We start from the raw sequence: 26,539 nt of genomic DNA on the forward strand, positions 1-26,539 counted from the left end.
CCAGCAGTTACCTGAATACGCTTATGACGGCATTCTGATCGGGGTGGGTTAGTTACGGCGAATGCTTTCGGGATGAGAAAACCAAAGCCTGAGACCTAATGCAGCATGATTCTGGTGTCAGGTTCAGCTGGGAGAACACTGCAGCCCAGTGTTCTTGAAGGTCAGTAGTTGATGTCTTCAGAAAATAAGCAGGTGTTTTTCCAGCAGCGTGTCCGGGTGCTTCCGAGGGTTTGGATGTACAAGAGGCGACGTACACACTATTTACACTATGTCAAGTGAGTGTGATTGGGTTGGTGGGAGACGGAAAGAGACCCTCACATCCTGGGATGAGGAATGCCGTGCCAGGGCGCCTGGGTGGCTCCGTCGTTAAGCATCCCACTCGGCTCAGGTCATGATCTCCTGGCTTGTGAGTTCGAGCCCCACATCGGGTGAGCCTCAGGCCTGCTTCGGGTCAGCCCCACTTCCCTCTCTCTTTTGCTCTCCCTCTCTCTCACTGCCCTTGCTCACTTGTACTCTCTCTCTCTCTCTGCTGAAAAATAAAAAAGGAGTAGTGTGCCAGCATACATGTCTTTGAGGAGTCTTTTGGGACTCTGCTGTTCACCTTTAACCAGAGTGTGAGATTCCGTGTGCCAGCCATCAGAACTGGTGATGGAGGCAGGCTCTGCAGTTAGGGAGCCGTGTATTCAGCACGGGGAGCTCCCTAGTGAGCTGGAAGAACCAGCAGGAGCGCGCCTGCGGAGCAGATGTGAGGCCATAAACCGTGGGGATTAGTGTGTGGCGGGGCCATGAATCACCGGCCCCACTGCCTGTCCAACACTAAAGGGCGTGTAGCGCTGTGGGGCGGAGGCACCCACTACGAGCCCCAGCTTCACCCTGCCTGGCTGATTTATCAGGTGTTCCCCTGGCCAAGGTCAAGACATCAAATACTTGATGTCTCCTGTTTCGTGTCTAGGCCTTAGCAAAAGCCCACCTCATAAGGGGTCAGAGGGAGGGTGAGGACTTATTTGTTCTGGTTTCCGGGCAGCAGGTGGCCAGATGCAAGGGTTTTCACGGACCGAGCATTTGCAGAGGAGAGGAGAAGAGAGGAGGGCGTTGTCAGTATCACCTCAACCCGACCGTTTTCTTTCTCCTGATAACAAATGTTTTCTGGTATTGTTCTGGCAGAAGAAACCTTCGGGCACTGCTCAGCCTCGGTGTGCTAGGGCAGGGCACGTCTGACAGCTGCAGCCTTAGAGGAGGGCTGAGCTGACCGTCGCAGGGGCAGCCAGTTCTCCGGCTGGCTTCACCGGAGAGTGTGGGTGCTCCCGCCGGCCGCTTCCCGTCGCCCCTGGGGAACTAAATCCTTTCTCGCTGGCTCTCCCCTTAAGATCATGAGTTGGCTTCTCTGCAAGCCTGCCAATTCCATTCCCTGTTTTCCCAACCTTTCCGAAATTCCCCTCTCCTAGGTGATGACTGAGAACATGGTTCAAAATATTCAGTGATATTTGATCTGCAGATTTTTGCTTCAGACTTTGCTGTGAACCTCTGTTTCTTTTTAGTCATGTCCCCCCCACCCCTCTCCCGGGACCTCATTAGGAACCTCCCAAGTGAGCACTTGGTTACTGAGACCTTGAATACCAAGGGTTCCTCGCATTGCAGAGCCCCTCGTGCTCATCTGTGTGTGGTTATCGGAGCCAAGAACTGGAGAGAGCCAGGGCTGTTCTGATTGAATGGACAGCAGCCTCTGTGGAAAAAGGGACCCTGTGGGCTCACCCACCTGGGGAGTCCCAGGTGTGTCTGCCATAATAGGAGACGTGGGGCTCGTACACATGCCAGGAGGCCTGTCCATATGACCGTGTCATTCCTGCTGGCTTCATTCTCAACCAGATTCTGGGGCACCTGGGTGGCTCAATTGGTTAAGCATCCAACTTTGGCTCAGGTCATGATCTTGTGGCTCGTGAGTTCGAGCCCCGCATCGGGGTGCAAATGCTGGAGGCATTTTGGTCGCACTAGCTTGAGGGGAAGGTGGCTGTTGGCACCTCGGGTGAAGACCGGGGGCGCTGCTCAGCCCCCTACAGTGAACAGGATGCCACCCCCTCCCCACCCAGAACCATCTGTCCCAACGTGTCAGTGCTGCTGCATGGAGAACTGTGGCCTGGAACCCTCCCTTTCTCCAGGGACTGTGGTCCCTAGCCCAGGGTAGGGTGGTATATGACCCAGTTGTTGGGAGTGGGGCAGAAGAAAAGGGAGAGCGATGGGAAAGCCAGTAGTGGAGAGATGGTTTCCTCAGGACAATGGAACACTGGCCAACAAGGAGCCGTTGCGAGTTAGACACTAGGTGTGGGCCCTGGGGGTGCCGTGTGTCTGTTCTCCAGAGTAGTTCCGGTGGGTGTTCATCAATGCCTGCTAACGTGTTTGTCAGTCATCAAGCCATCTGGGTTTCATTTTTTAATATTTGTTTATTTATTGTGAGAGAGCAAGTGAGGTAGAGTGTGAGTTGAGGAGACGGAGAGAGAGAACCCCAAGCAGGCGCCTCGCTGTCAGCAGAGAGCCCGACGCGGGGCTCGAACTCACAAACCGTGAGATCGTCACCTGAGCCAAAGTCGGATGCTTAACCGACTGTGCCACCAGGCACTTCAAAATTGCCCCTTGTCTTAGAGGACAACGGTCAGCTCTGTTGTGTGGAACCTTGTCCTCCACCCCCTCTCTGGGTTTGTCCTCTGGTCCCCGCTGGTTGATCTTCTGCTGTTGTTCTGTCTTTACGTTCTGTCCCCTGGAACCGTCTCTTCTGTGCATTCAGCCCTGTCTGGTTTCTAGGCACCTGCCAGGCACTCGTGCCCTTCAGCTCCACCTATTCTGCAGCTTCCTTTTGCTTCCTACCCACACACCATGCCGTGGCGTGGGGGCGGTGGGTGGACCTAGCTGTGGTTAAATGCTTTGCATTCGTACATCTGGTAGACCACACCGCCTGTGAAATCTGTTTCTGTTTTCTTTGTGGAAGGTGTTCGGGGCTTGGTTGGAAATGCCCGCTCGGGAGGTGTTGGGCTGGGGGGGTAGGGCACAGGCTGGAGGTCCACTGTGGTGGTAAATTGTGCTTCAAGGCTCTGGATTGGGGAGGGTGGCCCGAGGACAGCAGAGAGGGGAAGGGACGTGGCGAGGGAGGAAGACAACAGTTAGGGAGGGGGAAGCCCACACCAAGGGTGGACTGTGGTCTAACCTGTGTGTGTGTGGACATGTCCCAAAGGAACATCTCCTCTGTGTGCTGGTGGGACGCTTCCTATCTCGCCTTCCCTGTGATTTCCCCGCCCCTGCAAATATCCAGGTTTGCCTGGAACTGCCTCCCGGAGCCACCATGGGAGGGGTTAGGATAGGCATCTTCTGGGAAGAAAAGGGGTCCCGAAGGGGGCAGAGACGGTATGCTGGGGTTTTCTCACTGCGCGTGAGCACAGATCCCAGACACCTGCATCCCATGAGCAGACACACAGCAAACCCGTCCGTGGGTTTCTGCCCCGCAGCCTGGTGCCAGCATGAAGAACCAGGCGGCTGTATTAAGCTTGCTGCTCGTGTGTCCTCGTTGGCCAGTCAAGGTCGTCTCTGCTCTGGAAAGTAGATTTTAGCCTGCTTACCCTGGAAACAGCTTGCTGATGGGGAGAAACACAATAGCAATATTTACTGTAAATAGGGTGACCTAATATTTTTGTTTTAGAGATGGGAGTCAGGAAATTTGACTTGAACTGCCACTTTTTTTTTTTGCTTGACCTGTACCTTGTGCTTTGTGGTTGGTTGCATGGAGGAGAGGGACCAGAAGCCCATAGGAACAAGGGGCGGGTTGGTATATATGTGCACGTGTGTGTGTGTGTGTGTAGCCTGTGGTTTCTGGGAGTCCTGTGTCCCCTTCTCCCCTCCCCCTTTCCTTCCTTCTCGGGTCCCGCTTCTTCTGCCCCATGTCTCTATTTCTTGACTGGTGAGTTCAGGTAAAATCCAACCCTTGCCTGCCTGTTTCCTCGTCTGTAAAAGGATTTGGAAAACCCTACCTTACAGCACTTATTCCAGAATGTGGAGGGTCTTGTGTGTTGCCTGAAAGTCGGATGGTGCCCGGCAGAGCAGGGCTAGAGCTGACTAAGAACATCGGATGCTCGCGGCGCCTGGGTGGCTCAGTTGGTTGAGTGTCTGACTTCGGCTCACGTCATGATCTCACGGTTCGTGAGTTCAAGCCCTGCGTTGAGTTCACTGCTTTCAGTGCAGGGCCCACTCTGGATCCTCTGTCCCCGTCTCTCTCTGTCCCTCCCCTCCTCATGCTCGCTCTCAAAAGTGAGTAAGTGTTGGGGCGCCTGGGTGGCTCAGTCGGTTAAGCGGCCAACTTCGGCTCAGGTCATGCTCTCGCGGTCCGTGAGTTCAAGCCCCGCGTCGGGCTCTGTGCTGACAGCTCAGAGCCTGGAGCCTGTTTCAGATTCTGTGCCTCCCTCTCTCTGACCCTCCCCCGTTCATGCTCTGTCTCTCTCTGTCTCAAAAATAAATAAACGTTAAAAAAAAAAAATTTAATAAAAAAAAAAAAGTGAGTAAGTGTTAAAAAACAAAAAACACATCTGATACTCACGTGTGCCTGCCACCCCTTGCTGTTCTCCCTCTGTGTGCCGGTTCCTTTGTTCCTCCCTGGTCCCATGCCCTGCCTCCTGCTTTCTTAGACACCTTTATGCAGGCATAGGATTTCCTAATTCACCCATATTGGGGCACCTGGGTGGCTCAGTCGGTTAAGCGCCCGACTTCCGCTCTGCTCGTGATCTTGCGGTTCGTGGGTTCGAGCCCCGCGTCGGGCTCTGTGCTGGCAGCTCAGAGCCTGGCACCTGTGTCAGATTCTGTGTCTCCCTCTCTCTCTGCCCCTCCCCCACTCACACTCTCTCTTTCTGTCTCAAAAATAAACATTTAAAAATAATTGAAAATAGAATAAAATTCACCTGTATTAAGTGTGCACCTCAGGGACCCGGTCCCCTCAGAGCTGTGCGCCCATCACCGCTGCCCAGTGTTTGGGGCCATTTCCATCACCCCGGAAGATCCTTTGCAGCCTTTGTACCTCCGTGTTCCCGCCTCGGCCCCAGGCAACCTCGAATCTTCTGCCTCGAACAGGTTGGCCTGTTCTGGACATTTCCCACAGACGGGAGTCCTGCACTCCTCTGGCCTCTGCGTCTGGCTTCATTCGCTCGATGGGACCTTTTCCAGGTTCATCCACGCTGGAGCGCGTACCGGCATTTCTTCCCTTTTCCTCGCCGAGCGCTGTTTCCCTGGGCGTCAGACCACGTTTGTCCGTTCACCAGCTGATGGACACGTTGAGCTCTCCACGCGGGCAGTCCTCCACGTCTTACAGGTGCTCTCGGGAGGTGGCCGGGCTCTGTGGTCACTTAAGTCCTCGGAATATCCATTCTGAGCAGGGATGGGGGTTTTCCTCTTAATACATCGTAGGACTGTTAGAAAATCTAATAAGCCAACTATTTGAACAATGTGTCTCGTGGCGTTTCTCTCTGACCTCAGGAAGTAACTCTGAATTCTTGTAATGTGGAGAAAAATCCCCAGCTTTGTCACACTGACAGCTAAATGGAGAGCGGTTCGGGAGGCATACTGTCTAGGGAGATTTCTCTGAAAATGTGTGGTGCGGTGTGCACATGTCTCGTCTTGCCCTCCTGAGGGGTGGGATGCGGAAGGAACCTGGGAAGGGAGGCTCAGTCTGGGCAGAGGCGAGCCTCAGCTGTCCGTGATAGTGGCCTGCACCCCGTTGCTCTGCTTTCTCTGTGGCGTGGCGCTGGCACGAGGCGCTCGGACGCTTGCTGCCCTGGGCCCCCGGGGACCCCAGCTCCTTCCCGGATGTGGCAGGGTCCCCCAGTCGTCCTCGGCCCGGGAGGTGTCTTCCACTGGGCTCAGCGGTCCCAAGGACGGTGGGGAGGTGCTCCTTGGGGGGTGGGGTGTCGAGCAGGGGCAGGATTTCAGTACGGGATTTGGCTGCACTTGGCCTCCTGCGGACCCCCGTGAGGCAGGTGTGGATCTTGTTGCCGCCTCCACGGGAGCCTCCCGCCCCACAGCACAGATCGAGTCTTGACTGTTGAGGCAGGTGGAGTAGTTTGCACCAAAGCGTCTAGGATAGCAAGCTGTGCATCATGGTAGAGCCTTTGTTTGTTCTCACACTTGCAGTGTGACCCTAAGCCCTCCAGAGCTAAATGAGACAGAAGGAAACAAAACACCAAAACACCTCAAGAGAAGTTGAAGCTAACCTCTTCTTGATGGCCCAGCTTCTTTTGGAAAACATTTGCATACACTGATCAAAGAGGGCAGGCACTTTGTCCACAGCCAGCTTTTCTCCCCTTTGTCACTCAGGGGCCACAGCAATCCTCCGCTAAGGGGCTCACGATTAGGCTTCTATGGAAGCAATCAGAAACCAAGCAACAGGGCTGGATCCATTGAAACAGTGGCATCCCTTTCTTGACTGAAATTTCACCAGGTGGCTCTTGGTGTTGATAGCCATCATTGAGCCGTGTCTGCTTACATTGAATATTATTTGTCACTTCCTGACTGCTCTACTGGGTCCCACCGACCTGTGTGTGTGCTGCGTGTCGTCTGTGCCCACGGGTGCCGGGTTTCGGTATCGACAGGGTGGCACGGGGAGGGAGGAGGCTTTCCGTTGGTCACCTGTGCTTTCGATGGGGCATGTTTGAGTGATTGGTGGCCTTATCTCCCACGTAGCCTTACCCAGTCTGGAGGGAAACCTTGCTTGTTAATCTGGCTGGTCCTAAAGTTCAAGAGCTTCTCCACACCCCCAGCCCTCCAGAAAACAAGCGACTTGAGAGTTTTTGGAAACTACAATTGAAACTCTTGGTGGCCTAATGTGATTCTTAATTACTTAGAACCCAGCCATGAGGCCTTGCAAAGTCCTTTGAGAGGAATTTTTTTTTTTAAGCCTTTAAAGAATAGAGTTTAGTCGGATGGTCCAGTGGAGGTTTTCACATACGTATACAGCTGTTTCACATATACGTATACATTTCACGTACGTATATGTAGATTGACACTTCTGGGGATCGTCTGTGTTGTTGAATTCGCCCGTTCCCTCTGTTGCGCTGACCGGTGTCACATTGGCAGATTGCGCGTTAGATGCGTGAGTTTCTTTTTTTTTAACATCAGAGGCTAATTTTCAGAACATAACTAGGGGTGCCTGGGTGGCTTGGTCGGTTAAGTGTCCAACTCTTGGCTTCCGCTCACGTCATGATCTCACAGTTCGTGAGTTCTGCATTGGCAATGTGGAGCCTAGCTGGGATTCTCTCCCTCTTCCCCTGTGTCTCTCTCTGACCTTCCTCTACTTGCACTGCCTCTGTCTCTGTCAAAATAAATTTTAAAAAAGATTAAATTTCAGGACATAACTGTAAGGAGAGCCAACAGGAGAACAATGTCTGTGAAGATACCTCTCCTTGTTGATGGAGGCAGGCGGCTCTGTGCCTTTTCTGACTTCTGCATTTTTGTCATCTGCCACGGAGCTCTCACTTCAACCTTGACTTGACTTGCCCACTTGAGATAAGACCTGTTTTCTACCAGATTCGAGGTCCTTGGAGACCCTGGTTTTATCAGGAGCAGGAGGAGAAGGTGACAGATGACTACAGGGCATGATACCAATTTGGAAAGAAAACTCCACTCTCCAAAAGCTTTGTGCATCTTCCCGTCCATGTACATTTATTTCTAAGCCCTCTTGCTGTGCTAACCTTTTAAAAATTAAAAGAACGTGTATCACTTAGAGGCGGTCTTTTATACAGAAGATACTGTGAATGGTACTCCTGTGTATCTTTGGTTTCTATCCCAAATTCTTGTGAATAGATTAGATTACAAAAATTTTAATTGAACCTCAGGATTAAAATCTGTCCCTGCTATTTTAACAGTTGCCTGCTTGGGATTGTCTCTCTCTCCCGCTCTGTCTCCCTCTGAAATAAATAAATAAACATTAAAAAGAAAAAGAAGTTGTATACGTATATGCAACAGAGAAAGAAAAATTGAGTATGTCGAGATTAGTAAATGTTTTTTTTAGTTAGGGAATACAGGTGAGTGCCCTCCCCCCTCCCCCGACAGACACACTTCTTTATGCTTTTGTGTAATTTAAAACTCTGTTGCACTGAATACTTTTTTTTTCTAATTTCTGAAAAATTTTTTAAATTTTAAAAATTTTATTTGGTGGAGAGAGGGGCAGAGAGAAAATGAGTGAGAGAATCCCAAGCAGGCTCTGCGCTGTCAGCGCGGAGCCTGACGTGGAGTTCAGGCTCTCGAACAGTGAGATCGTGGCCTGAGCTGAAATCGAGAGTTGGCCGCTCCATCGTCTCAGCCACTCAGGTGCCCCCTAAATGCTTATTTTTAAGAAAGCAAATGAATGTTGTATACAGCTTTGCAGAACTTGGCTTTTCCAACTAGGGTCATTTGAAGATGGAAAGATTTATTTCCTTTTTCAAAATTCATGGCATCCTCCATCGCAGCACATCTGGTAAAACAGTGTGTGCGCAAGGATTTTTATGATGCGTAAAATAGGCTGTAAGGTGTCGCATATGCCTTCTGACGCATTTCGTGCCTTTTCCCTCTGGCTTACGTGATGCATGGTGAAAAAGCCCTGTGGAGCTTTCGATTTGGACCTTCTGAAATCCCGAGGAAGAGGAAGAGGAGGGGACAGGAGAGAATATCCTGGAGGGGGTGGCAGGATGCCGGCTGCGTCGTTCGTTACCCTGAGGACTCCTGGGCCGCAGTCCCTGCACCTTATCCTGGGTGGCCGGAACAGCGGAGTCTGTGTTGTCTGACTCTTCCTTTCCGGCATTGCTGGACCCCCTCCAGCAATTATTCAGAATGCGTTCTGTGCAAAAATTACCGGTTTTCTCTAACGGGGCACAGAAGTGGATACTTACGTTCAAATATTCTGATTGATGCCGTGTGGGGTGTGTGTGTCGGTGTGCTCGAATTGTCTAGCACCTTCTTTAATGAGCATTCTGTGTTGGAAATTTCTCTTATTTATGACTTCCTGGGATTTCTTGCTTTCAGTTCTTGTTGAAGTCATGTCACGTTTTAGGGAGTTTGGACCCCTTTCCCTTTTAACCTGGTGTTCTACTTTGTGATACATGTTTTATTTAAACAAATTTCTGAAGGTCCTTGTGAGACTTGGAGGGATTTCACTGAAGTACTGCTTTTTAAAAAATTTTTATTTGTTTATTTTTGAGAGAGAGTGCAGAGAGAGAGAGGGCACGAGTGAGTAAGAGCTAGAGAGAGAGAGGGAGGGAGGGAGAGAATCCCACACAGTCGCCGCACTGGGAGTGCAGAGCCCCAGGCAGGGCTCTAGTTCGCCTGATGTGGGGCTCAAACTCACGAGCCGTGAGATCATATCTTGAGCTGACGTCAGACACTTAACCGACTGAGCCACCCTGAGATATTCTTAATTTTTCCTTTGAACTACGGTAGGCAGGTTCCTGTCCTAGGGTCCTTGTGAGAGAATTCACACTGCCTGGTGCATAGTGCTGGATGGCTTTGAACCCTGAATCACAGACATGGTGAGCTCGTAAGAGTGAATCACAGGGTCCCCTCCTTGAGTCTAAAGTGCGTGCCTAGGGTCGCCTGGGTGGTTCAGTCGGTTAAGTGCTCGACGTCAGCTCAGGTCACGATCTCACGGTTCGTGAGTTCGAGCCCCGCGTCGGGTTCTGTGCTGTCATTGTGGAGCCTGGAGCCTGCTTCGGATTCTGTGTCTCCTTCTCTCTCTGCTCCTTCCCTGCTCATGCTCTGTGTGTCTGTCTCTGTCTCTCTCTCTCTAAGATAAACATCAAAAAACATTTTTTAAACAAATAAGTAAAGTGTGTGTCTAATTTGGTGGCCCAAATGCCTGTGGTTCAGGGTTTTCAGAGGGATCTCCCCGACGCCACCCCATGAAGACAGGAAGCTGAAGCAGGTTTCTGTCCGGTCGTTTGGTTAAATGAAACTGCCCGGCCTCAGGAATGCTGTTGTACATTCCATGTCTGGTGGTGAGGGCAGGAGCCTGGAATTTGGTGGTGTCCTCTGTCCCTCCCTCTGTCCCTTTTCCCTTCCCTGCTCCCTCTTCTGGGAGTGGAGTGGGCTTGTCTTGGGGCGTGGGGGTGGGGAGGAACCAAGCTGGACTCTGTCCCCAGGGCTCCTGTGATCTTTTCTGACCCTGTCCCGCCGCAGTCAGAAACGCAAGGTGCCATCCACCCACCTAGTAGGGGCTCGTAATCCAGCGTGCCCTGACTACCAGCAGCCTGCCGGCCCCACTTCTCAGGGACACAGGGGCTCCTGGGGTCCCCAGGCAGGAGCGAGTGCTGGTCACTCATGCGGCTGGTTTCCCATGTCCTGGCCACACACAGTACATTGTTGCTGTTTTTAATAAAACCTGTGTTTGGGGGAGAGTTTGTGATCTACAGAGAAGTTGCGAAAGTGGCACAGAGCACCCCCATGTGCCCCACGCGCCCAGTTTTCCCCTTGGTAGAGGGAACGGCGGTAGTTTTCTCCAGTGACCCAATATTGATACGTGACCACTAAGCTCGTATTTGACCCAGCTTTCCTTAGTTTTCCTCTGATGCCTTTTCCGTTCCAGGATTTCATCCAACACACGCCACAACATACTCCGTTCTCTTGCTGCCTTGGGCTCCTCTTGACTGACCATTTCTCAGGCTTCCCTTGTTGTGACCCTGACCGTTTTGAGCCGGGCTGGTTGGCTGCTGTGTAGAGTGCCCTGCTGCTGGCATTTGTCTGCTATTTCTGTCACGGTGAAACTGAGGTTCTGGTTTTTGGGGAGGAAGATCACAGAGGTCAAGCAGCATTCTCATTACCCATAATGTTTTTTACTTTGATTTTTCCAGTTTTCCTAATCTTAGAAGTTAAGATCTTTCACATCTGCTTTGGAAATTTTGAACTCCAGGGGAGGAAAAGCATGGAATTTCCTTCTGAAACTCTTTTTGTGGGAGCCTGGGTGGCTCAGTTGGTTGAGCGTCTGACTTTGGCTCAGGTCATGATCACACTGCTTGTGGGTTCGAGCCCCGCGTCGGGCTGGGTGCTGACTGCTCAGAGCCTGGAGCCTGCTTTGGATTCTGTATCTCCCTCTCTCTTTGCCCCTCCCTTGCCTGTGCTCTGTCTCTCTCTGTGTCTCAAAAATGAATGAACATTTAAAAAAAAATTTTAACTCTTCTGGCAAAGCAACTTTTTTATTGCAATTGTCCAGCTGGGGTGCAGTTATGGGCTGAATTTTTGTCCCCCCTCTAAATTCATGTATTGAAACCCTAATTCCTAGCCCCTCAAAATGTGATAGGGCATTTAAAGAGGTAACAAAATTAAATGAGGCTCTAATCTAACCTGATTGGGGTCCTGACATGAGGAGGAACAGACAGACAGCAAGGATTCTTGCAGACAGAGGAAGGCCACGTGAGGAAAGTGGCTGTCTGCAGGCCAAGGAGAGCGGATGTATTTCTATTGTTTAAGCCACCCCATCTGTAGGATCCGAGCTGACTGATGTGGCGGGGTGGGGTGGGGTTGGCGATCAACGCTGCTGTGCTGTTTGGGCGTTTGTAGAGACGTCATCGTTTTGAACAGGAAGCCTGCCCAGCATGTCCTATAGATACGTTATTTATTCCGTTCTGTTCTGTACACTACAAATATGTTAGGTTTCAGAATAGCATTGGGATGGCTTGAATTGATACGTTGTCGTGTGCACCTTCTCCCCACATCAGCAAAGCTGTCCGTCGTCAGGGCATATCATATTGTTGTTTTTTTTTAAATTTTTTAAAATTTATTTTTGAGAGAGTGACGGAGAGTGAGCGGTGGAGGGGCAGAGAGCATGGGAGACACAAAATCCGAAGCAGGGTCCAGACTCAGCTGTCAGCACCGAGCCTGATGTGGGGCTCGAACCCACGAACCGTGAGATCATGGCCTGAGCCCAAACCAAGAATCAGACACTTCACTGACTGAGCCACCTTGGTGCCCTGGGCAGATCTCATTCTGTTGGGCTGACAAATTACGGTCCTTCTCTAGAGCGTCAGGCATTGGCAAGCCATCTGTGTTAAGAGCCAGATTGTGGCGTTTTCGGTTTGTGGTGTGGCAGGCCACACGGTCGCTGGGGCAGGTGCTGAGTGCACCTGTTGGCCAGCCCTTGCTCTGTTGCGGGAGGACACAGAACCATGACTCTCCCTTGAGGCTGTTGTGTATTTTTGCGGTCATGTCGTTGCTTTTTTGTGTAGGTGGGCCCATCTCTGGGTAACAGTGTCACGTTTTCTCCGGGAAGTCTTCCCGGGCATCTCCTCCGCAGGCCTGCTTCCCAAGTGCCGTGTTGCCACAGAGCGTCTCAGAGAGATCGAGAGCAGCCCATCACCCCGACCGGCGGCCAGCCTGAGCCACTGGACTGGCTCACGGTTCTCCAGAGCATGTACCCCAATCCTGCCTTTGAAACTGCAGGGGAGTCCTCTCAAGCTAGCATCCCTCCTCCTAGATACGTGTGTGTGTGTGTGTGTGTGTGTGTGTGTGTGCTTGAAAACAAAGGCTTTTATTGTCTCTAGTTGTGGGGAAGGATGAGGGGGTGGAAGCTTCCAGAGTGGAAAGGGCTCAGAGCCCAGGGGTGAACCTTGTCTGCACGTCAGCCCTCCCTGGCCCCTCCTCGCCCTCGTTTCTGCCTTTCTCTGCTCTCCAGTCCCTGTCTGCTGCAGACGCCCTTCCCCGCGAGTTAAACATCATCCTTGGCAGCTGCCGTCCAGCCTCAGGGAAGGGGGATGACGAGGGACTCTGTGTGGCCCCTGTGCCTTATCCAGCTGCCTCCAGTGACTTGTTCTGCCTTGTTCTCCCTGCGGTCCCTGGGCCATGCGGAGCTGGGCTCGATTTTTTGTCCCCCCTCCCAGTGACCTAACCTCTGCTTCTGTACTCACCCATCCCATCCCCTTCCCATCCCAGTTGGCGACGTCGTCTCAGATACGTCCCTATATGCCTCGAGTCCTGTCCCGGCTGGCTCCCCCTCCCGGTTATTAAAGTAGTCTCCTATGCTGGTCTTCCCCCTCCAGCACATCTAGGAGCCTAGCTCTGTCTGTGCTCATTCCCTGCTCGAAATACTGTAGTGGCTCCTCCCTCATGGACTGCTGACTTTTAAAAATAATCTGGGCAAACAGGCCAGGGTCACTCACCTGCCGGAGCCTGGATATCTGTATTTTCCTCTCTCCGAGCCTGTGGACTCACTAAGAAAGCCTCTGTGTTGTTCCCTGTTATGACCCGCCTGCCACTGCCTGCCACTTCGGTTCCCGTGTTCCCTGTGCCCAGAACTGCCTGCCTCTCAAGGGTCCCATGCCTCACCCCATCTGAAACACCCACCCCCTCAAATCCACTGTCTTCCTAGAGCTTTCAGTATTTAGTCCAGGTAGAGAAAGGCTCTCCCTGTGATTCCACTTGGAGCTTTGTTTTTATGTTTCCTATTTTATTTTATTTTATATTTTATTTTATTTTATATTTTATTTTATTTTATTTTATTTTATTTTATTTTATTTTATTTATTTTATTTTATTTATTTTATTTTATTTTATTTTATTTTATTTTATTTTATTTTATTTTATTTATTTTATTTTAATTTTAATTTTAGAGAGAGAGAGTGCACAAGTGGAGGAGATGGGCAAAGGGAGGGAGGGAGGGAGGGAGGGAGAGAGAGAGAGAGAGTGAGTGAGTGTGTGTATCCCAAGCAGGCTCCACACCCAGCTTGAAGCCTGATGTAGGGTTCGATCCTATGACCTGGGATCATGACCTGAGCCGGATTCAAGAGTAGGATGCTTGGGGTACCTGAGTTTTATATTTTATTTTTTATTTTATTTTATTTTATTTTATTTTATTTTATTTTATTTTATTTTATTTTATTTTAATTTTAGAGAGAGAGAGTGCACAAGTGGAGGAGATGGGCAAAGGGAGGGAGGGAGGGAGGGAGAGAAAGAGAGAGAGAGAGAGAGAGAGAGAGAGAGAGAGAGTGTATCCCAAGCAGGCTCCACACTCAGCTTGAAGCCTGATGTAGGGTTCGATCCTATGACCTGGGATCATGACCTGAGCCGGATTCAAGAGTAGGATGCTCGGGGTACCTGGTGGCTCAGTTAGTTAAGCATCTGACCCTTGACTTCGGCTCAGGTTATGATCTCGAAGTTCGTGAGTTCGAGCGCCACATCGGGCTCCGAGCTGACAGTTTGGAGCCTGCTTGGGATTCTTTCTCTCCCTGTCTCTCTGCCCCTCCCCTGTTTCTCCCTCCAAATAAGTAAATAAACTTTAAAAAAAAAAAAAAAAAAGAGTAGGATGCTCAACTGACTGAGCCACCCAGCTGCCCCTGGAGCTTTGCTTTGTGACCTTGTATGGCCTGATACTGATGCTTTGTTTCATGTATACATGATTCCTCGGAGGACACTGGCTGCCCCTGTGGCATCCGTTCCCTCCCGAGGTACCCACTTAGTTCCCACCTTCCTGGGCTGTGTCAGGCTTTGGGCATGGACCTGACTGGTTTAGGGGGGGCCCACTGGTCTTTCCAGTGGTTTATTGTTGTTGTTTTGGTAGTGGGTATGTGTTTCCATTCCGGCCAGTAAAGTGGGTAGGGAGCTCTGGAGGGGGGCTTCAGGGAATAGATGCCCTTTCTTGTGCTGGGCACAAACCCAGAACAGAGGGGTCGGCCTCGCAGACCCCTTGGCAGAGGGTGGGCTCACCTGTGAGCTTCTAGGCTTCTCCCGGCCTCACTTTCTCGTTTTCAGTGTTTGTCCAGGAGATCAGAAAACTTTATAAGACTTGGACTTACTGTACCCTTAAAGCTCTATTGTGGTTTAATTATAGAGGAATTCTCTAACATGTTTCATTTAGTGACTTGCATCGGGACAAACGACGGATGATCCGAACATCCGTTTCTTCAGGGCTCACTGGTGTTGTCAGGTTACTGTCAGGGAACCAGTAACGAGAGGTGAATTTATGCCTCACCTCGATGCCTCACCATAAGCTGGAAAGTGCATGTTTAAACCGGGAGCCCTGCCGTGTTCAGCTGTCCGTTTCTCCAGCCTTGCGGAAGGCAGTGCAGTGGTGGTGGGTGTCTGGCTTTGTCCTGTTCCTACTTCCCTGTAGCCCGCTCTGTGAATATTCTCCTGTGCTGTTCCCCCACTAGCTCCCCTGGCCATCATGTCTCCGGTCCCACAACTGCCAAAATGTGCGGCGGGGGGTGGGGGGCTGGCTGGCATCCTGGTTTCCTGATGCTTTTGCTGAGGTGCCTTTTATCAGTCAACATAACCTTGACCCCAGGGGCCCTAGGCGTCTTACCTAGGGAATGAACTGTCCTGTCATTGGATACAGTTCTTGGACTGCAGCTCCCAGACACCCGCATTGTGATGGTAATGATGTACACTAACCTAACATTGGTATATGGAGGTGCCAGTCTGCACCCCAAGAAGGAGCTGATCCCATCTAGAAAAGAACTTCTGGGGATCAGCTCCTATATGTTCTCTCAATGTTATTGCTGTTTTTTTATTTTATTTTCCTTTTATTTATTTTATTTTATTATTATGAAATAGTAGGTGCTCTTTATTTGTTAATATGTATCTTTTGGTAGTGAAGTAGAACTTGCATTCAGAAAAGTAAAAAAGGACAACAGCTGGATGAATTTTCATGGAGTGAACACGGCTGTGTTAGTCATTATCCAGATCAAGACATCGAACTTTCCTGTTTCTATGTTCTAGGCCCCACAGGTGCCACTGAACCTCTCCCCTGAAGATGCTGTGTCTTAAATTTTCACACCATAGATTAGCCTCTATTTGACCTTTATGTAAACGAAATAAATATATTCGTGTCCAGCTTTTTCACTCTTCTGTTTAGGAGATTGTAGCTATAGTAGCTCATTTTCTTTGCTGAACCACAGGCTCGTGTGTGTGTGTGTGTGTGTGTGTGTGTGTGTGTGTGTGTGTGTGTGTAAGGGGACTTTAGAAAATTCTTAGTGGCTTTGACATCCTTGTGGTCCCTTTTCATCCTTCCCCAGAGATGAGCCATCTTGAACACAGATTTGACATCTGTTGCCTCAGAGCCCACCCCTGGCTGCTCTGTGGCTGGGGTCTGCCTTCCAGAAGATTTATTGTTTTCTCGCAGACACTTTGTAACTACTTCAGTATAGTGCTCAGATGCACGCTAGCTGCTTCTGCGGTTGATTTCCTTTCATGGAACTTTATAGATGGAATCTGGACTCCCCAAGACATATCAACTTCCCCCTTATAAAAGGGTAATCCAAGTGATAGAATATTGCTTTTGATCTGTTGGGTTTTGTCTTTGGGTTGCTTTTTTTTTTTAATGTTTATTTCTTTATTTGAGAGAGAGAGAGCAAGAGAGAGAGTGCGTGCATGAGCAGGGCAGGGGCAGAGAGGGAGAGAGAGAATCCCAAGCAGGCTCCGCACTGTCAGTGCAGAGCCTGACCCGCGGCTCAAACCCACGAACCGTGAGATCAAGACCTGAGCCAAAGCCAAGAGTCAGACACTTAACTAACTGAGCCACCCAGGGTGCCCTGTGTTTTTGGTTTCTTAAAGCAGTTAACTGTACTTACTGTTCTGTGCTTGTCTTGGCCTCAGCTCAGTATTCGGGAATCCAGGCAAATCTCCTTGTAGAATAAGCCTGGTGTACCAGAATGACAACATTCAAATCCAAGGGCAAGGAATGAGGCCCTTCACAGGTTGGGGTTCATTTTGAAGCACAAGATAAAGTGCTCAGGGAGTGATGTTCACTGTAGGGACTTGCAGGGCACGTCCTGGTCTCTGAAAGAAATGCTGTTTTACCAAGTCTTTTGCAGTGAGTGACCACAGTGCTCTGCGACACAGTGTGCACCAAAGGAGGTAGGATTGATTGATTGATTGATTTTTTGGTACTAGCTGTGTGAATCCACAGGTGACTGGAAAGTATCAACATACTAAGATATTCACAGATGAACACAAGAGATGCAGTGTTCTGGGGGCCTCCAGATAAATTGAAGTCTGATCAAAGGTGGAAGAGGGTAGCTAGTGGAATAATTAGGTAGCTCAGGAGAGTGACCGACCAGCATCCAGCTGTATAAAGGGTGCTGTTCCTAAGAAGACTGTGTGGCAAGCCTTGGCCAGTCCTGACCTATGATCACTGTTCTTATCCTCACTAGTGATTTTGCAGCCTGAGTTCTGATGTCCTGCAAAAATGCTGCGTTAGCTTCTGGACGCAGCATTCCCCGGTGTCCTTGAGCGGTGGCTGATTCTTCTAAGGATGTCTCCCCTTTGATTTAATCATGTCCCAATGGAATTAACTTTTTTTTTTTTTTTTGAGAGAGAGAGACAGACAGCACAGGCGAGGGAGGGGCAGAGAGGGAGACACAGAATCCGAAGCAAGCTCCAGGCTCTGAGCTGGCAGCACTGAGCCCGACACGGGGCTCGAACTCACGGACTGGGAGATCATGACCTGCGCCGAAGTCAGACACTTAACCGACTGACCCACCCAGGCGCCCCTGGAATTAACTTTTAAAATAGTTTTTCTTTAACCTTTGCATCTGTAGCTGCATTTCTCCTTGCCCATAATGCAGGATAGGGGCGGGAGAAGGAATCTCTTACGGATTTGAGAAGCTTCTGTTATCGGGGGGTTAATGCCCCATATGCGTTGGGGCAAATGTGAGGATGGAAATCTACATTCATGAATTCACCGGTCCATTGCCGGGTCACAGCAGACCCCAAATTTGTGTGTTCTTCACGGCTGTTTGTATGTTACTGAAGTTAAGTCAGGTGTCTAGAGAGAGACGTCCTAGGAGGTAAAATTGAGAGAGAAGTTCTAGGAGATAAAATCTTCTGCTACAAGGTTATCGGGAGAGGAAATAGAGGGAGCCCATACGATATGTTTTAATGGTTCACCACTAATTAGATATATGACCTTGAACGAGCTACTTCATATCTCTGAGCTGAATAAACTGCCCTTTGACCAACTTTTTAACCCCATGAATCTGTTTATCTCCACGATGAGGGTGGTCAGGTGCATGTCCCACATGGTGGGAAGGTTTCACAACGCATGCCGAGCGCCCAGCCAGTGTCCTGCATGAGTGAGCCATTGAGTGAAGGGTGTTTTGTTGTTATTCCTGGAACACACGGCTTCTGTTCCATTCACGTACCTTGATCACCTAAAGGGCCAGAGCAAATGAGCTTCCACTTAGACGGGAATGTCTCTGGGGTTGGAAGATTTGCCCAGCAGTACAAGCTAGGTGTGTGTGTGTGTGTGTGTGTGTGTGTGTGTGTGTGTGTGTGTGAGAGAGAGAGAGAGAGAGAGAGAGAGAGAGAGAGAGAGAGAGAGGGAGAGGGAGAGAGGGAGAGGGAGAGAGAGTGTGTATATGTGTGAAATACAGAACACGGGAGCATGGTGAAGGCGTCTCTCCCTGCCTCCCTAATCTTCTGCAGCTCCAAACAGTCCCAGACAGCTGGTGTGACAGTGCTGCAAGCCACAGGCATCTGAGGGCCCAGGAAGCAGGGAGTACCCGCTGTGCTTAAGCAAACATGCCAGAGGAGAGGCTGGAGGTGCCCGCTGGCAGGAGCGGTCCCCGTGGAAGCTGGTACACGCTCACCATCTCTGCTTCCTCTGGTTGATCTCGTTCCCTCTGCGACACGCTCTGCTTTTCTTCCAATCTCCCAGTGAGTGACTCGCTCCGGGGAGACACAGCTTCCCATGGCCTTGGTTTCAGAGGCAGCCTCAGATGTGGCATCACATCTTTGGCTCTCCCGCGGGGGGTACTGGTGGCCTCCCAGCCCTTCCTATGTGACATGGGCATCTCTTGGAGTTTTGTGGGGTAGAGGAGGTCTCCCCTCCGCTAAGGGCTTGCGGGGCCAGTTCCTCCGGGGTGACTGTCAGTTTTACAGGCTGCCTAGAGCGTGTCCTTATCGGCCCCTCGTTTAAGAGCCTTCTGCCGGAAGTGGGGGGCTGAGTCCCCCTCTCCTTCACCCCATCCCGTCCACGTATCTTCCTCTGGAGTGGAGGCGCTAATGGGAAGACAGAGCAAGGCTGACCATCACCCAGATAGTGAACTTGGCCAACCTGTCAGCTAGCACTTGGACACACAAGCCGACAGACAAGACAGGGTGCTTTTTCCCAAGGTTGAAAGGAATGGTGACTGCTGTATGCGGTTTAACGAGGTACGGATACAGTACATTGTATGAAAGCGTGCGTGTTGGTGTTTAAAACAGATGGACGCAGAGCAGATGGTCCGTACGTTCTGTGAGCGTTTTGGGTTGGTGGGGGTCCTGGGGTCTGTGGTTTCCTCCCCCTCACAGCTGGGAGCCCTTGAAGGGAACGCCACTCTGCTCATCAGCAAACGATTCTGGCATTTGAGACGCATACACCCAAGGCCCTCACGTGTTCATTAGATGGACATCTTGGGTCCAGGCTGGGCTGCCCCCCCCCCCCCGCCTGCCACCCGCTCCAGCACAGAGTAACCTCACGTCCCTTGTTGGCTCATTCCCCCCCTCCCCACCCCACAGCACCTGCGGGGCTGTCCACTGCAGAGACTGAAGTCCCCGCCAGTGTCCACATCGTTCTCTGGTCTCCCACACTTGGGTTTTGCTAAGAGCCATCACTTTCTTGTCACTCCCCGCCCCCCGCCCCCCGCCCCCCGCCCCTCCTGGCCCCCCACTTCCCTTTATGTCTGTCACTGGTGCCGGGGAGAGGTCATGACTTCAGGAAGATACGCAGTTTTGTTTTCTGGGTTCAGGTTACTGTGCATGTTCCTACTTTCCTGCTGGATGATGGTAGACAAGTATGAAGTCAGACACTGGCCGTCAGCTGGACTTAGGTTTTTTAATTTTTTTTAACGTTTATTTGTTTATTCTTGAGAGAGAGAGAGAGACAGAGCATGAGCAGGGCAAAGAGAGAGGGAGACACAGAATCCGAAGTAGGCTCCGAAGCAGAATCCGAATCCAGGCTGTCAGCACAGAGCCCCACATGGGGCTCGAACTCACAAATTATGAGATCACGACCTGAGCCGAAGTGAGACGCTTAAGTGACTGAGCCACCCAGGTGCTCCTGGACTTAGTTCTTAAGTATTCCCTGCAGCTTCCTAACTTTACAAAACCCAGACCCCTATTTAGGAAGGACTACAGGTGATTCAACATGAAAATTCATGGACTTGGGGTCTCCTTGTTTTATCAAACCTTCAGTGGCTTGAGGGGATCCGGTCTTTCTCTTCTACCCTATTTAAATGTTTCATACGGTTCTTGAATTTTAAAAGATTTTCAAAACAAATGCTTCACACGTGTGTTGCCCATTTGCTTTTGAGTAAGGTGAGGGGGCGTGACCAGGGACGAACCCCGAGATCACGACCTGAGCCGAAGTTGGACACTCGACCGGCTGAGCCACCCAGGTGCCCTGGTTCTGATTTGGATTTAAATGACAATTTCATAATTGTCCTCAACTCCGGCAATATGTCATTATTTCAGTTTTACCATCATATATTCATAAGCCTTTCTAGCAGTGAACCGAAAATAAGGCAGGACAGGCTTTATCAGTTTCAAGGGAGTGTTCATTTAAAAACGGCCCATTAGGGGCACCTGGGTGGCTCAGTCGGTTAAGCGGCTAACTTCGGTTCGGGTCATAATCTCACGGTCCATGAGTTCGAGCCCCGCATCGGGCTCTGTGCTGACAGCTCAGAGCCTGGAGCCTGTTTTGGATTCTGTGTCTCCCTCTCTCTGACCCTCCCCCGTTCATGCTCTGTCTCTCTCTGTCTCAAAAATAAATAAAAACGTTAAAAAAAAAATTAAAATAAAAAATGAAAACGGCCCATTAAATTATGTACTGGAATGAGCTTGTAGTTAAAAATCTCTTACTAAAAAGACCTCTTATTAAGCTCAGAAGGACATGACATCTAATTCCAACGGCTTTGTGTTTCATTGAAGTAAAGAAATTCGTATCAGTGAAGTGTTAACTGATATAGTGTCTAGCTGTCAATTAAATTGGAAAATGTACTTGTTTATTATAAAAACTGAGTGCCTTCCATGCTATGAAAACCTAATAGTGTGCTTGCCTAGAAGGTCAGAAGGGGGCTGCATGGGTGCGATGTGCTAGAGATCACGCTCTGGGATTCTTTTGATCCCCATAACTTCCGGTTAGTTTTTTCCATGGCTCAGTGCCTAACAGCCTCCTGAGTGTCTGTGACAATGAATGACAGGCTGTATCAATGGAACTTGGGTAGAGTCATTTGGGGAATATATATTTTTTTATTTTTTATTTTATTTTTATTTATTTTTTTTTAATTTTCTTTTTTCTTTTTTAAAATTTTCATCCAAATTAGTTAGCATATGGTGCAACAATGACTTCAGGAGTAGATTCCTTAGTGCCCCTTCCCCATTTAGCCCATCCCCCCTCCCACACCCCCTCCCGTAACCTTCAGTTTGTTCTCCATATTTAAGAGTCTCTTCTGTCCCCCTGCCTGTTTTTATATTATTTTTGTTTCCCTTTCCTTACGTTCATCTGTTTTGTCTCTTAAAGTCCTCATGTGAGTGAAGTCGTAGGATATTTGTGTTTCTCTGATTGACTCATTTCAGTTAGCATAACACCCTCCAGTTCCATCCACGTAGTTGCAAATGGCAAGATTTCATTCTTTTTGATTGCAGAGTAATACTCCATTGTATATGTATAGACCACGTCTTCTTTAAATTTATTTTTTAATTCTTTTAACGTTTATTTATTTTTGAGACAGAGACAGAGCATGAACGGGGGAGGGTCAGAGAGAGAGGGAGACACAGAATCTGAAACAGGCTCCAGGCTCTGAGCTGTCAGCACAGAGCCCGATGCGGGGCTCAAACTCACGGACCTCGAGATCATGACCTGAGCCGAAGTTGGACGCTTAACCAACTGAGCCACCCAGGTGCCCCCACATCTTCTTTATCCATTCATCCATCGATGGCCTTTTGAGCTCTTTCCGTACTTTGGCTGTTGTTGATAGTGCTGCTATAAACATGGGAGTTCATGTGTCCCTTCGAAACAGCACACCTGTATCCTGTGGATAAATGCCTAGCAGTGCAACTGCTGGGTCATAGGGTAGTTCTATTTTTAGTTTTTTGAGGAACCTCCATACTGTTTTCCAGAATGGCTTCACCAGCTTGCATCCCCATGGGAATATATTTAAAAAAAATTTTTTTTTAATGTTTGTTTATTTTTGACAGAGAGAGAGACGGAGCATGAGTGGGGGAGGGGCAGAGAGAGAGGGAGACACAGAATCTGAAACAGGCTCCAGGCTCTGAGCTGTCAGCACAGAACCCGATGCGGGGCTCGAACTCAGGGACCACAAGACCATGACCTGAGCTGAAGTCGGGTGCTGAACCGACTAAGCCACCCAGGAGCCCTGGGAATATTTTTAAAAGAGGCTTCGGGAGTGCCTGGGTGGCTCAGTCAGTTAAACGTCCAACTCTTGATTTGGGCTCAGGTGATGATCTCACAGTTCGTGAGTTCAAACCCTGTGGAAGGCTCTGTGCTGACGGTGTGCAGCCTGCTTGGGATTCTCTGTCGCGTGCTTTCTCTATCTCTCTCTCTCAAATAATAAAAGCAACTTCAGGTCATACAGTTAGTCCCCTGCTCCTTGGCTACAGAGAGAGAGCTCACCATATCCTCAGAAGTGTGCAGACGTCTATGCTATTTGCTTTACTGGCTCACGTTCCCCCTTTCTCAAAGCACCCCCATTTCCTTACGAAAATCTCCCCACTCTTAGGTCTTGTCGAGAGGAACCCCTGCTTGTCACCATGCCCTTCTAAGGGTCAACCAAATCTCTTGGCTTCCTGTCCCTGGTAGAGCCCTGGTAGTCTCATGATCTCTTAGCCAGTCTTTCCTTTTTCCTCTTAATTAAATACTTATTTTGCAGTCACTGTGCATTCATTTGCCAATGTCAAAAGATAGAGGGTTCCCTGGTGGTAGCACCTTGTAAAGCTCTAGTAACGATATCTCAACCAGATACTGATGCGGATACAGTCAAGATACAGCACCTTCCCATCACCATGAGGACCCGCACTGGTTTTGCTCCAGCCCCTTCCTGATATTAAGCCCTAGCCACTGTTTTTATAATTGTATTTCAAGAATACTAGCTAAATGGGATTGGCTGTTTTCACTGGGCATAATTCTCTAGAGATTTGTCCAGGTTCCTGGATCGAGAGTTCATTGTATTGCTGAGTAGTCCCGGCTACTTAATATACATAATACATATTCATTCATATGTAATACATATTTATTCATTGCATCTTGACCAGCCGGTTTCTGCCCTGAGCCTGACTTCCTACTTTCCTCCTCTTTACTTTCTGGAACCTTCTGGGGCAGTTTCCAGTGCTGTGGTTTCCATGATTCCCTACATCCTTGTAATAGAACTCACTTTGCTTTTGAGAACCAGACCCTTCCCGTCAGAGCCCTCAATGATCCAGAGTCTGGGGATTACCTGGTCAGATCAGTGTGGCTCATGCTAACGAGTCAGCCGACAGGCTGGAGCTTAAACAACAGTGCAGTTCTTGCCACTCCGATGTTTGAGTTCCTTGCCCATTCTTCCAGCATTTTCCTACAAGGTCTGTGTGGAGACGATGCCATCATTCAGATGCACATATAGAGATGTGGAAAGGTACAGAATTTCTATGCACTCTGTCAGAATACTGCAGCTCTCACTCTTTGGGAATACTGTATTCTTTCAGCTTCTGCTTTCTGTGCTACCTCTGTTCTGCCTTTATAAAGATAAAAGTCGAGGGGTGCTTGGGTGGCTCAGTCCATTGAGTGTCCGACTTTGGCTCAGGTCATGATCTCACGGTTTGTGAGTTCACGCCCCGCGTCGGGCTCTGTGCTGATGGCTCGGAGCCTGGAGCCTGCTTCGGATTCTGTGTCTCCCCCTCTCTCTGTCCCTCCCCCATTCATGCTCTGTATCTCTCTCTCAAAAGTAAATAAACATTTGAAAAAAAAACTTAAGAGGTTGAAAACCTTCTGTAGTAAAACTGTTATTGGTTGTAGCCTGGGATTAGAGCTGAGGCGACTAGAGTCTGTTTTATCCCTTCAGCTTCTAGTTTTGAATTAACAGGAGTTCACTCTATTAGATAAGAAGCCTGTCACTGCTTCATTCTGCTCATTTAAAGAGTTATGGCCCTGCAGAAAGGGCCTGCTCATTAAAGGCAGTCTCTCGTGAAGATAGGGATCTACTGGAGTGCAGGACGTGACCATCAGCGGTCGAGCCATTCAGACCTTGGGGAGGTTAGTGCCCGAGAAAAGGCTGTGTGGCAGAAACCCAGCAGTACCTCCCGGCAACACATTCCACTAAAGATGATTCATTGCAGTATTCAATTAACTAGACTTATTTTCCATGCTCTGCTTTTTGTTGTTGTTGTTGTTTATTTTTTGAGAGAGAGCTTGAGTGAGCAGGGCAGGGGCAGAGAGAGAAAGGGAGAGAGAGGGAATCTGCACTGTTAGAATCACACACGGGGCTCCAACTCACAAAACCGCGAGATCATGACCTGAGCCGAAACCAAGGGTTGGCCACTCAACCGACTGAGCCACCCAGGTGAAGAAGGACCCTTCTCCCTCCTCTCTGCCTTTGCAGCCCCAGGGGTACGCCACGTGTAAGAGTTGTCCTGCTCAGCATCTGTCTCGATCCTTGCTACCTTTTCATAACATCTGTGGCTTAATTCTTATTGCCAACACCTTGAATCTTTGTTTGAGCTGGGTCTGTTGAAGCCTTGCTTTCTGCTACACGCAGTGTCCCCTGGGACACACTTCATGCCTTACCAATGCACAAATCTGCATGAACTGCAGGTTTCAAGACTGTTGAATTAGACCCAGGGTAAGAATGACTGTAGAATTGGAGTTTTGAGATTGTAAAGCTGAAAGATGTGAAGTACAGTCGGGATTGAATTGCTGATTTTGATGGGTAAGGAAACAAAGGCCCAGAAAAGATCAGTGGTTTGACCCGAGTGTGTGTTTGCATCTCTGGGGAAAGCTGGAAATTTAAGTTCTTTCTTCAGTCCCTGGCATCCAGCCTGTGAGTTTTCAACAGTGGATGATGTGGTCCTATTATCTGCCTTATCCCGCCCCCCGCATGCAATTTAAAACAATCCAGAAAGTATTTTCAAAGCTCTGAGAATGTACCTCTTGGGCTTTGCAGATTACTTGTTTTAAGAGGAAAGGAAAGCCTGTTATAATATGGCTGTTTCTTGGGGTGTCTGGGTGGCTCAGTTGGTTAAGCACCTGACTGACTCTTGATTTCGGCTCAGGTCATGATCTCACAGTTGGTGAGTTCGAGCCCCACTTCAGGCTCTGTGCTGACAGTACAGAGTCTGCTTCAGATCTCTCTCTCCCTCTCTTCTCTGCCTCTCCTCTGCTTGCGCTCTCTCTGTCTTCCAAAATAAATAAACATTAACATTTTCCTTTAAATATGTGGATGTCGGGGCATCTGGATGGTTTACTCAGTTAAGCGTCTGACTTTGCGTTCAGGTCATAATCTCATGGTTCATGGGTTCGAGACCAGTGTCAGGCTCTGTGCTGATGGCTCAGAGCCTGGAGCCTGCTTTGGATCCTGTGTCTCCCCCCCACCCCCCCCCCCGCCCCTCACTTGCTTGTACTCTGTCTCTTTCGCAAAAATAAACATTAAAAAAATTTTTTTAAATGTGGGTGTTTCTTGGGTACCTTAACCCTAACCCTAACCCTAACCCTGGTACCACCAGTTCATAAAGGAGCCCCCTCAGTCTTTCCTTGGTTGGGGGGGGTGACGGGGATCCATGATCCTGTGGAAGGTCAGGATGTCCCCATTCCCCTGCCAGGACTCCGAACGGCAGACGGCCAGTAGAGGAGCTCCTGTGGCTTCTTGGGAAAGCCCAGGTCTTATTCTGGAACCTTTAAGTCACTGTGGCAGAAGGTCTTTGCTCCCATCTTGGTCATACCCTTTCCTTTTTGTAAAAGGAAGATGTATCCTTTCCCAGGGCTGTCCCAGAGATGCAAACAGGTTGCTTAAACAGGTTTATTGTCTCTCAGTTCTGGAAGCTGGAGGCCAGATGTCAAGGTGTCAGTGGCCGTCCTGCCCTGAAGGTTCCTGGGGACAATCCTTCCTTGGTTACGGATGCATCCCTCCAGTTGCGGCCTCTGTCTTCGCGTGGTCTTCTCTCCTGGGTGTCTGTGTCCAAATTTCCCTCTCGTAAGGACGTCAGCCGTTGGATTAGAGCCCACTCTCGTCTAGTATGATCTCCTCTTAAATCGAGTCCATCTGCAAAGACCCTGAATCGAAATAAGCTCACATCCCCAATTCCTGGAACTAGGACTTGGGCATCTGTCTTTGGGGCACAGAGTTCAGCCCATAAAAGAGAGCGAGGGGCGCCTGGGTGGCTTAGCCCGTCAAGCATCTGGCCCGTGATTTCCGCTCAGGTCATGATCTCTTGGATTATGCGTTTGAGCCCCCCCTTCTCTCCCCCCCCCCCCCACACCCTTGTCGGGCGCTGCGCTGACGGTGTGGAGCCTGTGTGGTACTATCTCTCCCTCTCTCTCTGTCCCTACCCCCATCAAAATAAATAAATAAACTTAAAAATACGAT

The 26,539-nt window shown here is 49.6% G+C and overlaps 1 protein-coding gene and 1 non-coding gene across 4 annotated transcripts in view; both read left to right on the forward strand.

Moving 5' to 3' along the window:
- Positions 1–26,539, forward strand: part of SHROOM2 (shroom family member 2) — a 157,442-nt gene that overhangs the window by 26,096 nt on the left and 104,807 nt on the right. The window lies entirely within an intron of this gene.
- TRNAQ-UUG lies at positions 10,952–11,036 on the forward strand. Its single transcript has one exon. It is a non-coding gene; the product is annotated as a tRNA-Gln (tRNA).

The sequence above is a fragment of the Panthera tigris genome, chromosome X (assembly GCF_018350195.1).
Source record: "Panthera tigris isolate Pti1 chromosome X, P.tigris_Pti1_mat1.1, whole genome shotgun sequence".
NCBI classification, from domain to species: Eukaryota; Metazoa; Chordata; class Mammalia; order Carnivora; family Felidae; genus Panthera; species Panthera tigris.